At 52.4% G+C, this 14,094-nt stretch overlaps 1 protein-coding gene across 2 annotated transcripts in view; it reads right to left on the bottom strand.

Annotated features, from left to right (window-relative positions):
• ZBTB16 (zinc finger and BTB domain containing 16) overlaps positions 1–14,094 on the bottom strand; it is a 52,228-nt gene that overhangs the window by 26,070 nt on the left and 12,064 nt on the right. The window lies entirely within an intron of this gene.

The following is a 14,094-nucleotide window of genomic DNA, read 5'->3' as shown; positions in this document are numbered from 1 at the left end:
TCGGCCACAGCAGCCAGACCCCATGCTGCTTCCCTGTCTTTGCTGTGAGGATGCTGCTGCTCCATCTTTGGGTACCAAACCACCATGGCATGCTGGAGCTCTTAGTGAGCTGAAAGAAGCTGCAATGGGGCAGTGCTTGCAGAGACCTGGGCAGGGGTGCAGCCCAGCCAAGCTCCATCTCACTCCCTGAGGCATCACTGCCAGCCAAGAGTGGTCTCTCTCCCTGAACAATTCCTTCTCCCAAGCATGGCTCCTCTCTAAACCACCACTCCAAGAGCACAGAGGATATGCAACACCTGGAACAGTGCTCATTGCTTTATCTCACCACATTGGTGGTGATAAACAGACACTTTAGCAAAGCAACCCAGCCCTGTACTCGATGGCAGCATTGACAAGAAGCCCCCCGGTCCCAGATGCTTCCATCCGGTGCACTGGCTGCTGGAGCAGCCACACCTCGGCGGCCGCTCGGCTTGCGCCAGGCACACGTGCAGAGTTTCAAAATCAGATGCTGTAAACAGAGAAGTATTTGTATGTGTTTGAGGAGCAACACAGCAAATTGCTGCGTGCCGACCTCTGATCGCATCCACCATTTATCATGGCCCTGCAGCGAGACGAGCGTATTTTTATTGCCTTGTTGCCAAAGACAAAACAGAAACGCTCTTGTCCAAGGCTGGATGCTGAGCAGGAGGGCTCAGGCTGTACAAGGACCTTCCACCTGGCCCAGAGGGAGATTTACCTCGGTGTGAGCTGTACTCCCCCCTTCAAGTGTGAGCTTTACCTGCATGAAGCTGCTGCTGCTCCAAGCCCTAGCAGGATCATCCCTTGCAGCTGCAGAGAGGCTGGAGCCCCAAACCCTCCCCTGTCGGGTGCTGCACAGGCTCCAATTCTCCTGCAAGCATGTCCCTGTGCAAAGCAGCCAGCTCTGCATCCCACCCGGCCATCCTGCTTTCCAGGGATGCTGAGCAGCAGCGCAGGAACTGTTGGCCCATGGGAGGAGACACAGTGATGTTCAGCAGAGGAGCAGAAAGGCAGCAGGGAGGAAAAGAGCAGGGGTCGGCTTCAACTCTCAACTTTGCTGTATAATGTAATTATTAATCAGGCTTGTCCTGAATTCACTGTGTCATAGTGGAGGATTAAGAGTCATGCACGAATTCAGGCCAAGAAGGTTTACAATCCAAAGGATTTATCTGCCTTGCAAAAATAAATAAACCCCCATCCTCCTGACAGACTGGTGCTGCCAGCAAGTCAGCTCCAGGAGCGACAACCTCCTCCCTCTGCATGTTTAATTAGGGACATGCCTGTCACGCTCCCCCGGCTCGGGCTCTGCTCGCTCCTGCACTTAGTGCTGGGTTTAAACCACTTTGCTGGGAAGGGCGCAGCATCCCTGTGCCAGCGTCAGCCTCTCAGAGCATGGAAGGCCTTTTACTGAATTAAAGTGTAATTGGTTAATTAGTCCAAGGGAAACGTGGAGGTTTGGAGGTTTTCTACAGTGAGTCTCAAGAAACAGGGTGGAAACAAAAGCACAGGTCTCCTTTCTCTGCATCACCCAAGCCTATAGAAGTAACAGCAAAAGCAACCTTGCTCCGATCATGGATACCAAAAGCTGGGTCAACCCAAGATCACCTTCCCAGGGGCAGCCATTCATCCTCCATGTCCATCATGAGACGGACAACAGCACAGTCCAAGCCAGGGCACGTGGGCAGACCTCCATTCCCACCTTCCCCAGCACAGAAAGGAGAAACTCAAGAGCAGAGTGCCCAAAATCCACCCATGCTATCCCTTCCCTGAGCCCTGTTGGCTCCTCATTGTCTTAAGGCATCGGGTGCTCAAAGAGTAATTTATTTGCAATATCTCTATCAACAAATTTCAGTGGCAACAGAAGTTTTCCGTTCAGCGCCTGCCTGCAGGACCATCTTATCGCTCGCCATCTTGCACGGTCCCTTTCAACAAGGTCTTAAAGTGCTTTATCTGCTTGGTTTCCCGGTAGCAAAATATGATTGAAACGTTCTATTTCTGCTCGCCGGATTAAGGAGATGTTGCAGAACTGCACAAAAACCTGGCAGATGTAAGCAAGGTATTACGGCTGCTTGGGCTGTTAAGATCTGAGGGGAAGGATCAATATATTCTTCTAAAGTTGTGCCTACAGAAAGGGGGGTGCGGGGGGAGTTGAGGGTGTTAGAATACATCACAGCTCTGCAAGGCTGCCCCAAGTTGAGTGTGAACAGATAAACTATGTTTTATTATTCCAACCTGATGCTGCTCCACACACTCCCCTTCTCCTGCAAGGTCCCTGCGAGTGCATCAGCTGAGAAGGCACCAGTGGGATGGGGAGAAGCACATCAGGAACAGCACCTTTCCCCCTGTAATTCCCACTCAACACAATGCTCAAGGTACACAGAGACATGGAGATGGCCAATGCCTCCAAGTCACAGACATTCCTGAAGGATGCTCCAGCACAGAGGGACAAGGATGCCCGGGAATCCCGAGGCTGGAACTGACCCGAGCAAGCCCTAGTGCAGGGCAAAGGGCTGTCCAAGCAGGACACAAAGTGGTGCTGGGGCAATGCCCCCTCCCCACCCAGCAAACAAAAGCTGTGAGGGAGGCTGGCCCCTTGCAAGCTGCTGGTAATTAAAAGGGCCTGTAAATGCCCCGCAAGAGGCACTTCAAAGGGACAGCGACTCCAGCGAGGCCGTGCCGTGTAAAAATTATGGGTTCTCCCCACAGGGTGCTTTGTGTTAAGGGCCAGGATCGGTGGCAAACGCTGCTGCCTGCTTCCAGGGGATGCGGGGGCTCTGCAGAGCATCCCGGGGCTGCACTGGTACCCAAAGACCCTGCACGCAGCTCACCACCAACATCCAGCATCCAAAGACCTTCTGCTATTTCTAAGGGGCTCCCATTGCCTGGCCCCTCCCTGATGCCTGTTTTGGGGAGCTGGGAGGAGACCCCTTCTCCTCCCCCCCCTCCCTCCATGCCAAACAAGACACATGGCTTTTGGCCGTTTGATTACTTTTAAGTGTATATTTTCCCCCTCAAACAGAGTGAATACAATGGTTAGGAAATTTGACAGAAAACTATTCCGAGCCATTTATTGCCTTAATGCGCACCTTTGTCCAACAGGCAGTTTTGACAGGAGCGATAAATTCCAAATTTATGTCAACAGAGCATATGTTGAACACCTCATTTCTGAGCGAAAGCGGCATGCTGCCCCATAAATCACCCTTCTGTTTGAAATGAAAGTAGATTACGGGCCCATGTTATTGAGCAGTTAGAGCCATAGTCGTATAAATCAGAACTTTTAACTCCAGGCGATCCGTTCTGCAATTAACTAAAGGGCACTTTGTCATCTCCGGGCTGGGGCGCAGCTTGGCAGGGCAGCGGCTACCGGGGAGAGGCACAGATCCCCTGCTCACCAAGGACAGGCTCCACCGCAGCCAGGCTGTGCTCCATACCTGTTGGAGCAGGGAACCGAGGCGAAGCCCAGAGCAGGGTGTGCTGCTGCAAACGTGCCTGGCCTATGGACACCAGCACCAAGTGGCTTTGGTGGTTTGCACAGCACTGGCTTCACCCCTCCCGCACTATACTTTGGCAGCTCAAGCACAGCAGGGGAATCATGGGGCTGGTGCATCACAACAGAGTCCCAGGAAGTTACAAGCAAGACAAACTACACATTAGTGCAACATCAAGAGTCCTGCACTGACTTGAAAGCAAAAGGCACAGAGAGAAATCTGCCCTCCTGAATTCTGCATCCTGCATCTTGCTCGCACCTCCCAATGCCTGTGCAACATGTCAAGACCCTCATCCTGCTGCATGCCCCTGTCCTGTTGTGCTCCTCGGGGATGTGGAGCTGGAGAATGCAGCCACAGGGGCTCAGCCCCACACTGTCAGGCTGTGAGGGGCTGCAGCGGGCGAGGGGCAGGTTACTGTCTGCGGGAGCAGCAGCACTATAAAAAGATTCAGACGCTAAGTATTTCCTTTCCTATAAAATATTCATTGCTGTGCACGAGAGCCGGGGAGCAGAAACCTCAAGCGGTTCTAACTTTGTGCCACAGCAATAACAGAGTTTTATAGGAGCCTTCTGATTTTATTTACACCAGGCTGTAACAGTGGTGCCCTGGCAGAGGGGAGGCTGCTGCCGGTGCATCCCCATCACCAGTGCACAGCACTGGACACCCAAACTGGGACCAGCAGCTTCGCATCCCCAGTGCAAGCGGGTTAAGTAGTTCCCCCAAAACCAGCGCGTCACCTGATTCCCACCCTGTGCCCCCCTCACCCAGGCAGATCGATATGAAAATCAATTCATCCCCTGATCTATTTTATCAAGATAGAGGCAGTGGTGCCACGTCTCATTGCAGCGGGGATCTCATGGAAAGCCAAGGTCAGCGGGCAGCGAGCTGCCTGCAAAACCACCTCATACACCCTCTGATGGGAGATGTGCATCGTGCCGGGGGAGGTGATGCTGCACCAGCACCACTATTCATGACACTGGTGACAGCGGCACGGCCATGGGACTCGGCGCTGAGGCCGCTCGGCTCCTGCACGGTCACCGCTCTGCCCTCGCTCCCAGCCGGAGGATTAAAATAGCAGGAGAGCTATTAAGGGCATGGGGAAGGGGGAAGGGAGCCGAGACCTTCCTTTCGCTTTAATAAATTACGAAGGAGAAAATAAATAAATAACTAAAGCTTGCCCTCAACCCGCCCCTGAGGCTCAAACAAATATGAAATAAACCTCACAGGGGCTGGAAATAAAGATTTTACTATTTCTGAAGGGTTTTTATAAAGAAGGGGGTGGAGGGCAGGGCTATCAATAGAGTGCACTGGAATGCCCTGCCTGTACCGTATTTATATTTACCATGAGCTAATTTATGAGCCCAAACCAGATGCTGTATCGTGACATCATTTCAGCACGATGCCAACACTGCTTCCCCTTTGCTAAAGGGATGAAGATCCCTCCTGTTCTGCCTCACCTTGCAGAGAAACCAAGCAACAACCACCACCAGCATGACCTAAGCCCCTGCACACAAACAGATGTGAATTAACACTGCAACAGACCAAACACCCCCTGCATTTACTGTCTGCCTCAGCACTGCACATGCTGGCAGCATCTTCCACCGGCTGCTCCGACTGGACCCCCAGAGCATGTTCAGGCCTATGGGCTGGGGAAAGACAAGCCAGCCACAGCAAACAGGGCAGCAAACACACTGTTATTAGATTTATGCCACTGCCCTGCTTTCAGATCAGTGTTCAGTATTCATTATTGAACAGGACTTCCCAGGACAGAGCTTTATCCCCATCAGTGCTCTTGTGTGTCTCAGCCCGACCAAGGAAGGGGATCAACAGGCTCACACAGAGATAGTGCACCAGGGAACATCTCCCACCCACTGCAGATGGACCACATTGGAACAGATCCTGCCCCAACTCCAGACCCAGCCTTGGCTTTCAGAGCTGGAATTGGACTGCTGCTATGACATGATTTTCTCTGTTGCAAAGCAACAGAACCAAGTGGCAGCATTGCCAATACTCAAGACCAAAGAGAGAAGTTCCACAGCTTCACACTGTCCTTCACCAGTCCTGAGCACAGGCACTGAGGGGTTAACGCATCACAGCCCCGCTTAGAACAACCAGCGCTAATTCAGCTCCCAAAATCATCATCCCCATTCTCTGGGCATCTGGCGACGCTGACGTACGGAGAGCGGGGGAGAAGGGAAGAGCACCGACCCTGCAGGGCTGCACTGGGCATCGCTGGGACTGGTGCTGAGCAAACATGACACGGGTGTCAGAGCCCCAGGAGCTCACGCTCTGGAATAAGACAATCCCGACAAAGAGGCAAAGTGACCTTAGCGCCGGGTACATCTGCGCAGCAGCAGCGCGATCCTGCAGATGTTTGGATGCCTAATTCAGAAATAATAAGCAGTTCATGGATTCCAAGGTTAAAAATACATCATCAGCTGGTGTCCTTCGCAGCACGCGTGCCGGTGGAGCACCAGTACGGACCGCAATGGCAAAGCAGCAGCCTCGGCCGATCATCCCTCCTAACCACAGGGGATGGTCAGGATGCCTGGCTTTGGACAGGCTGCTCTAGTGGAAGGTGTCCATGCCCATGGCAGGGGTTAGGACTGGATGAGCTTTAAGGTCCCTTCCAACCCAAACCTACTCCACGGTTCCATTCGAGACACATGAAAAGCATCAGATGCTTTCCAGGAAGGTGTCAGGATGCCTAGGATGGTCCAGGCAGATGGGTGCTTCCCTCCCCTCCTTATGGACCTGCTGATGCCTCTCCCTTGCACATCCCCAGAAACAGGCACAAATTCCAGACAAAAGCTGCCTTTCCCACGAGTGGCCCAGATCCCAAGGAGTTTCACAAGGTAATCAAATATGCAAGAGATTCAACAAACTAATTTCAAGCGCACACCTGGGGTCCTCTGATAATGTCGGTTGTGCCTATGCAGCGCAAGGATTAAAATTTCATAGAGTCATGATTTCATCAGTCGCTAAACTACAAAGGATTAATTAACAGCCAGGGAAGAGCTCGTGGCTTGGAAATACAGTCTTAAGGAAAGTATCTATCTCCACTCTCCAGATGTCAGCGCACAGACAAATACAGCACTTTGATGAAAACACTTTCTGATTATTAGCAACTCCAAAACACTGTGGTTTTGTGGCTAGAATTAAGGATGCCCAATCCCTACCAGCTGCTGCCAGCTCCATGTGCCACCCCATACCCTGCTGCAGGCTCCCAGGATGCAGATATCAGGCACACAACCAGGTTCTACCCTGTGTTTCGGGCATCAGCAGAGATGCTCCCTCCATCAGTGTCAACATTTGCCTCCAGGCTGAACCCTGCCAAGCAAACCTCAAATGGACCCATGGCACCAGACAGGCGATGGGTGCAGTGTGTGCGGTGCGAGCAGTGAGCAGCAGCAGGTCCCCTGCCTTTCCTGGGAAGATGAATTAGGGAGCTGTCAGCCAGGGACAGCCACAGCAGTTGTGTTGCTGTAAAGGGGCAGTGGAAGTGTCTTTGATTAATGAAACCGTAACATCGGCTGCTCGCAGCCCTTCTTGGGCAGGGAGAGCTGCCCTCGGATGGGCTGGAAAAGCCACACTCCAAAAGGAGTCCTGGAACTTCTCCTGGCCATGGGCTGGTCTCCTCCTGCCCCCACCAGCACTGCTGCCTGTGCCCGAGTCTGTGCCACCACCTCAGGAGCTCCTGGGCTGATAAAGAACTAATTATTTCCAATTAGAAGCCAGGAGATGAACATTATGCACCTTGTCAAGCCAGTAAATTAATGCATCTGAACTGCACTGGGCTTTGATGAGAGCCCAAAGTGCCCAGAGCAAGAAGGTGGCAGCAGGAGGAGCGACTTGGTGACACCGCAGCCTGGGGACGGAGAGCTGGGCACCCCAACCCCAGCACCATTTGGTTTATGCCCAGTATCAGCATCAATAACCAACAACAGAGCACCACAGCAGAGCTCTTCTCTCCCGAAGATGCCAAGTGCCCTCCCAAGATGCTCCAACAGCAAAGACCAGGATCACCAGGAATGTGGGGACAGTGATGAGGAGAACAAGGAGCACTTTGGGCTGTTCATGCAAACCACCTGGTACCCACCCGAGCTCCAAAGGTGGAGACACAAAATGCTCATTATTGGCCATTCAGAGGCACAACATCGTGCTGCTGAAAACAAGGGAGATGCAAGTGGGGTGGGAGAGGCTGGAGCCTGGCCGAGCAGGACAGCGTCCATGCGGATAGCCGGGATGGAGCAGGGAGCCAGGGCTTGGCCTGAGGCCAGTGCTGTCCAGCCGGCAGCAAAACCCTCCTATGGAAAACATGTTTCTGTGGAAGGACCACGGGAGCAGGAGGTGTCGAACAAGCCCCGAGCCCTGGTGGAGCTGCCGGCACGGCGCGGTGCGGCACGGCACGCAGGGCTGTCTGCATCGCCTGCACAGCATCCGGGCTGGCCTCGCTCCCGGAACCGCACAAACATCTGCACTGGAATCATGCTGGAAACTTGTCATCTCATGGAAGAACAATGCGAGCAGATGCCGCTGGCTGCAGGCAGGCTGCAGGCAGGTTGCAGGCAGTGCCGCAGCGGGGCAGGGTGATGGGGGCACGAGGCTGGCAGCTCGCTCCTCTGCGGTTTCACATCCCGCAGGACCACAAGAGCTGCCTCGAGTGCTCTGTAATGAGCTTTGCTCAGCCCATGGCTTGTTTTGCTTTAACATAAATAAACAGGCTCCGGGCGAGCCAAGCTGGGAGCAGGACGCCAGCGCTGCCGGCACGCTCTGCTCCCCGGCCCCGGCCAAGGGAACGCGGCGTCCCGAAGCCAGGAGCCGGGTGTTGCTGCAGCCTCCCCCAGGAGCCTTGCTCACTGCTCACTCAGAGCCTCACCCCCTGCCCAACGTGCACAACAGGTTCCATGCAAATTAGGGAGGTTTTAAATTATAGCGTTAATGAAAGCAAATAAAGGCAGTTAAAAGGCAATTTGCTCAATTGGTCTTAATATTTAAGCACAGCATGTGTAAAAACAAGATCGCAGGATTTGGTTTCCCCCTGAGAAAAGTTTTGGTCCCAACTTTCCAGCAGAAAGGATGGAGGACACCCAGTGACAGCTCCTACTGAACCAGATTGTTCCAAGCCCTGTCCAGCCTGGCCTTAAACACAGCTGGGGCCAGTGTCCCACCACTCTCACAGTAAAGATTTTCTTCCTTACATCCAACCTAAATCTCTGTTTCAGTTTGAACCTATCACCCCTTCTCTTATCACTACAGCCCCTGATGAAGAGCTCCTCTGCATCCAAATGGTAACGGTAACGCATTCTACAAGACAAGCAGCAACAGCAATCCAGCATCAAATTAACATGGACAGAAAAAAGGCCATTATCACTTCCCCTCACCAGACAGGGAGCGGGTGCTCGGTGGAGGAAGCAGTTTTACCCTATACAACACAATGGCTCCAGAACCACTGCGGCTCCGGGCAGCTCGCCCCTCGCTCAGAGCCGGTGCTTGGCAATGCCCCGTCTGGTGGGTTATGATGCTCCTGCATAAATTCGCTTTCAAAACAGGAGCCGCCGGTCAATGAGACCTCGATTTCTAATGGTTGGAAATATTTTGTACACTCTGCTGCTCCCTCTGTACCCCTTTGTCGGGGCCAAGGTCTGCAGGCTAAAGCGGGTACCAAAAGACCATCTGTAGCTCCCGTCTTTACAGAGGAGTTTAAATAGGGGGATGAATGAGCACAGGAATTAATGAATGATAAAGCCGTATGGTCTCAGTCAGCCTCCTACGCCTGGATGTGGTATTCAAACCCTCCCAGCCTTCTGCCACAAAGAGAGGTTTCTAAGCTACAAAAAAAAGGGAGAAAAGGGGTGGGGAGGTGGTGCGTGCAGGTTTTTAACAACAAACCCAGGGACTTGACTCAAAGTTCCCACTGGGTTTCCCTGCTCCAACCTGGGGGAAAGGCAGGTGCACATTAATGCAGAAGGGAAGGAAGAACAGGGGTTCCCCCCACCCCAAAGCTGCCTCCAAACCCCCCTTTGATAGCACAATGACTGCAGGAGAGTCAGCTCTGGGCTCCTCGGGGCTATCAGGCTCCAATGAGGGGTTCACACCAACAAGGGCAGGCAGGTTCTGGATGAGCCGTCTGGACCAACCGCACCACCATCCTCGTCTGTCCCACCCCATCCATTTGGTACTGAATAATGGTGCCCAGTAAAGGCTAACAACTCTGAAAGGTCCAAAGGGGAGTTCAAAGCAAGGGGTCACGGTGAGGGTGCACCCCATGCCCAGAGGTGCATCATTATAAAGCAGCTCCATTAACACAAGGTAAGAAAGAGAAAGCTGAGGCTAGCACAGGTTTGAGAGGTGCTTGCAGATATGAAACCAAATTCCCTCCAGCCCTGCTCACTGAGCATCCCCAAGCACCCAGGGCAGACCCTGACCAGCACCCGCACCACATGTACTGAGTGCTGAGTGATGCCAACCCACTCCCTCTGTGGAGAAGATGCTCACGGTGCTGTGAGCTGGAGATTAACAGGTAACATCCATGGAAAGACAAAGGTTTTCTTGATGGAGTCACTGTCTTCTGTAGCTAAGGAAGGCTCCTGCCAGCCTGGACACACTAACAAGGTAAACCTAGGATCAGCTACCCCAAATCTTCTCAATTCCTATTCAAGAACCAGAGGCTGCTGAGCGGGGAGACAGTTTCTCTCCAAAGCAACCCACAAGAGGCCAAGGCAGAGGAAGAAGCACGGCATGCCACTGGAACACTACTCTTATTTTAAGAGCCGTCATGTGTAAAGCATTAGTGTTTTTGAAATTGCATTCTCGAGTTAATTAAATGGACGATCTTTTATACATAAAAAGTGAAAGCATGCAATTAAAAGCAAGGCAAAGAGAAAGTGCCTCTTGGAGTTGTTGCCAGTCCTCTGCATTCCCTGTTCCTGATGAGCATACCAGGATGCCACTGTCCAGGCTGGTACAGCACTGGGGATGCTGCCTGTACCACAGCAATGTTTACTCACAGGACCCAACATCACAAACCCTGTGCTGGAGTGAGGAGCTGAACCATCCCATGGTCCCTTTTACCCATCCTGAGCTGCCCATGGAAAGCACCTGCCCTCAGCTCATGGATTCCCTATGTATGGCGATGTTCACTGGCTCGTGATGGTGTGAAAACCCACCGCAGTTATCTGTGCTGCAGTAAAACACCGACCTTCAGTTTTAGGCAGGAGGTAAAGTTCACTATCGATTGGCCCCACCGTAACCTGTTTATAATTACCATTATCTCCCAGTTAATCTTGTGAGAGGTCAACAGTTTCACAAAGATCTCACAAGTCGTGTCTCTTACCTCCCAACTTCATATCTGGGTCAAGGGGTCAATTACCACAGCTTGCTGATGGGAGGTTTCCCAGGAACACTGCCTGCTCCCACCCCAAAGCAGCGTTGGCACAGGGGATGCAGCCAGGCAGGCACCGACCCTCGGCACAGGCACAGCACCCAAACCTTGGGAGCATCTGGGCTCTGAAGTCAAGGGACTTCAGGTGGTCCTTGCATCAGGGGTAGTCCCAGCCACAAGATGAATGGGATGGGAGCCTCCACCACTGTTGGGGCATCCCCTGCGCACCAGAATGCATTCAATTGTCCTTAGCCACACGGTCCCCACCAGTTCATGTGGCATCACACTCCAAAGATGCCAACCTCCCCCCATGAAGCCTCCATTCCCAGGTACACAAATTGAGTCTGCAAATCCCTGTACCAGCTACAGGGAGGTGACAAATGGAAGTGGAGCAGAAACCTGCAGAGGGGCTGGGAGAAGCCCCAGAGATGGATGAAGACACAACCTAATCCCTGATCCTGCAAGCCTCCCCATGCTCACTATCATTAAACACCTGCCCTGGGACAGGATGCTGCTGGTGGCTTGGGGAGCAAACCCATCCATAGGTGCTGCTGCCACCTCCCCTGTGAGGGCAGGCTGGGTTTCAGGGAGGCCTGGGCATGCAGAGCATTGCTCAACTGCTCTGCAGGCAGGTGTCATAAACAAGCAGGCACATGGCAAACATATCGATTTCCCGGAGCTTATCGCGCAGCAACCAGTGCTCAGTTACCAGGCTACTTTAATATGTAATTTACTGCGAGAGAGCAGAGCGGGGCTGAGGGAGGGCGCCTGAAATATTCACCATGGGATGGATGGGGTGGCTGAAGGTGCTGCAGGTGAGGCCTGGCCTCTAATGCCTCCCACCATCCTCAGGACTTCCCAACGATCCAAACCTCCCCAGCTCTCGCTGCTGCGATGGGCTGTTTACACAGATGCTATTAATCTTCTTCTGCAACTGTTTACGCTATGAACATATAGTCCCAGCCGCCCGGGCTCCCTGTCTCCTTCATTTAAATTCAGATGCTTAATTTCTGTCAAAACAGAGCCCACCGAAATTACCTCCATCCATTCATTTCTGGTGCTTCTCTTGCCTTGTCATCCGAGCGGCGCCCAGCAGAGCTGGGCAGGAGCAGGGAAAAGCAGCTGCTTTCCCAAGACTTCTCCAGCCTGCCCAGGACCAGCTATGAAAGTGAAAGACCAAAGTCAGACCATTTCACACTTCCAGCCTGTGGGATCGTTGCCATCCTGCACCCAGTGACCCCCCTTGGACCAGCAAAACACACTGGGCAGAGGGGATGCTGGCCCTGAGTCAGCCCCTGCGGCCCCACAGCAAAAGCAGGAGCCACTGCCTGCAGCTCACAGACCCCAGTGGTCATCATCCATATCTGGATGTGTTTCACCAGCCGGGTCTCACTGGGGAAAGAGCTTCCCTTTTCCCCCCTGGCACTGCCAGCCTGCACAAGAGGGAAGTTTTCAGAGGGACCTGCAGGAGCCTTGGCCTTTTCAGAGCACGGAGCTTTAAAAATCCTCTTTCTGCAGTGCCTCTCAGTAGATCTTTTGGAATTTACAAGATAAATACTGGTAATTTGATTCTTATCTTCTTCAAATCCAATTCTAAGGCAATTCTGTGTAAAGGACACTAATTATAGCTTGAGGGGAAAGAAAAGGTAACCCATCAGTGAGAATGCACTTGAAACATTTAAAGGGGTATGGGACACTGAAAAGTTCAATACATTTCGATTCTGCTCTTCCAAAAACAATAATCTGTTGGGTGACAATTATCCTCTGTACCCTTCCAATCCCTGTCATGCACTTCGGTGGTCGGCCAGGGCTGTGGCAGAGGTAGCAGCACCCAGGTCTGCACCCCTGCAAAGTGCAGAGACCCTTTTGGTCTCTGTAGGTCTTCTAAAGGCTGCCTGGCATCCAAGAGCAAGGCCAGGGAGAGCCAAGCCTTTAGGCACAGGCACACTGCTTATTTCCCCCCCATTATTTACCAATGAAAGTCACAAGTTTATATGCATAGGGGAAAGTGCTTGTCAACATACACTAAGTATAGTAAACTCATTACTCCTTAGCCCAAATACCATCTATTGGCCAGACCACACACCTAAACACAGGCCACTCTAGCAAAGAGCCCAGCTCCCAGGCTGCTGCTGAAGAGCATCCCTCTGAGGAGGAGGAGGAGGATGGTGGTGAGACCATGCTGGCCATCACCACATGACACTGTCCAAACGTTACAGCACCTATAAAATAATAAAACCCGACCCCAGGACGTGGAGCCAGGATGTGGCAAAAGATGATGCAGGAAGAATCAAAGGGGGTTGGCAATCCAAACAGGGTCTTGCTTAATGAGCTGTCGCTCTATGGAGCCCTGTGGAAAAGCCCCTGGATCCAAAGAGGCGCTTGGATCCAGAGCACAAGTGGCTGCAGCATCTCAACAGATGAGAGCTATTACCTGGGCTGAAAGACCATGATGGCAAAGCCCATGATTTATTCATCCTGGGAGAGGGAGGAGAGGTGCTGGTTCTAAACTGGTGGGGGGCTGGCCCTAACATCCATCCTCACCATCCCTCCAAAGACAATGCGATTATCTCTTTTAACACAGTGACACATGCAGCTAACTCATGTCTGACCCCACCAGCATGGGGCAGACACTGTACCAGAGGTGATCAACAGTAATTGAAAATACAAGTGCTGTGGACCGGAGCAGAAAAGCTGCCTCAGCACCAGCCCTCACTGCAACAGGTGAGAGCGATGGTGCACAGAGGACAACACACACAGAGTAAATCAGTGCTTTGCTGAGGCTGCATGTTGTGGATGGGCACGGTGGGCAGCAGAGCCACAGTCCATCCCGCATCCTGCATCACAGACCCCATGCAACATTGCAGCGAAAGGACCAAAAGCACTCCAGCAGCTTTAAACCCAGCCTTTTCCCTTCTTCCCAGCATCGTGTATGCAAATATTTCCTATTACCCTCCTTCCATGATTCAGCAATTCAAGTCCTAGTAATAAGAAGTGTGGTAATCCACACATTTGTGAGAAAGAATGGGAAATTCACGCCTTCAATGACTTTTGAGAGCTGAGCTATTAAGAAAAGACATTTTCCTTTTCTCGCACTGCAGGAAAAATACAGTTATTTAAAAATGGCAAAAGAATCGGCTCATTAGTTAATAACAGCGACAAAACCCCTACCATGGGAAAACCACACGGCTCAGAGCGAAGCAG

The sequence above is a fragment of the Melopsittacus undulatus genome, chromosome 15 (assembly GCF_012275295.1).
Source record: "Melopsittacus undulatus isolate bMelUnd1 chromosome 15, bMelUnd1.mat.Z, whole genome shotgun sequence".
Lineage (NCBI taxonomy): Eukaryota > Metazoa > Chordata > Aves > Psittaciformes > Psittaculidae > Melopsittacus > Melopsittacus undulatus.
This window is presented reverse-complemented; position numbering and strand designations above follow the sequence as displayed.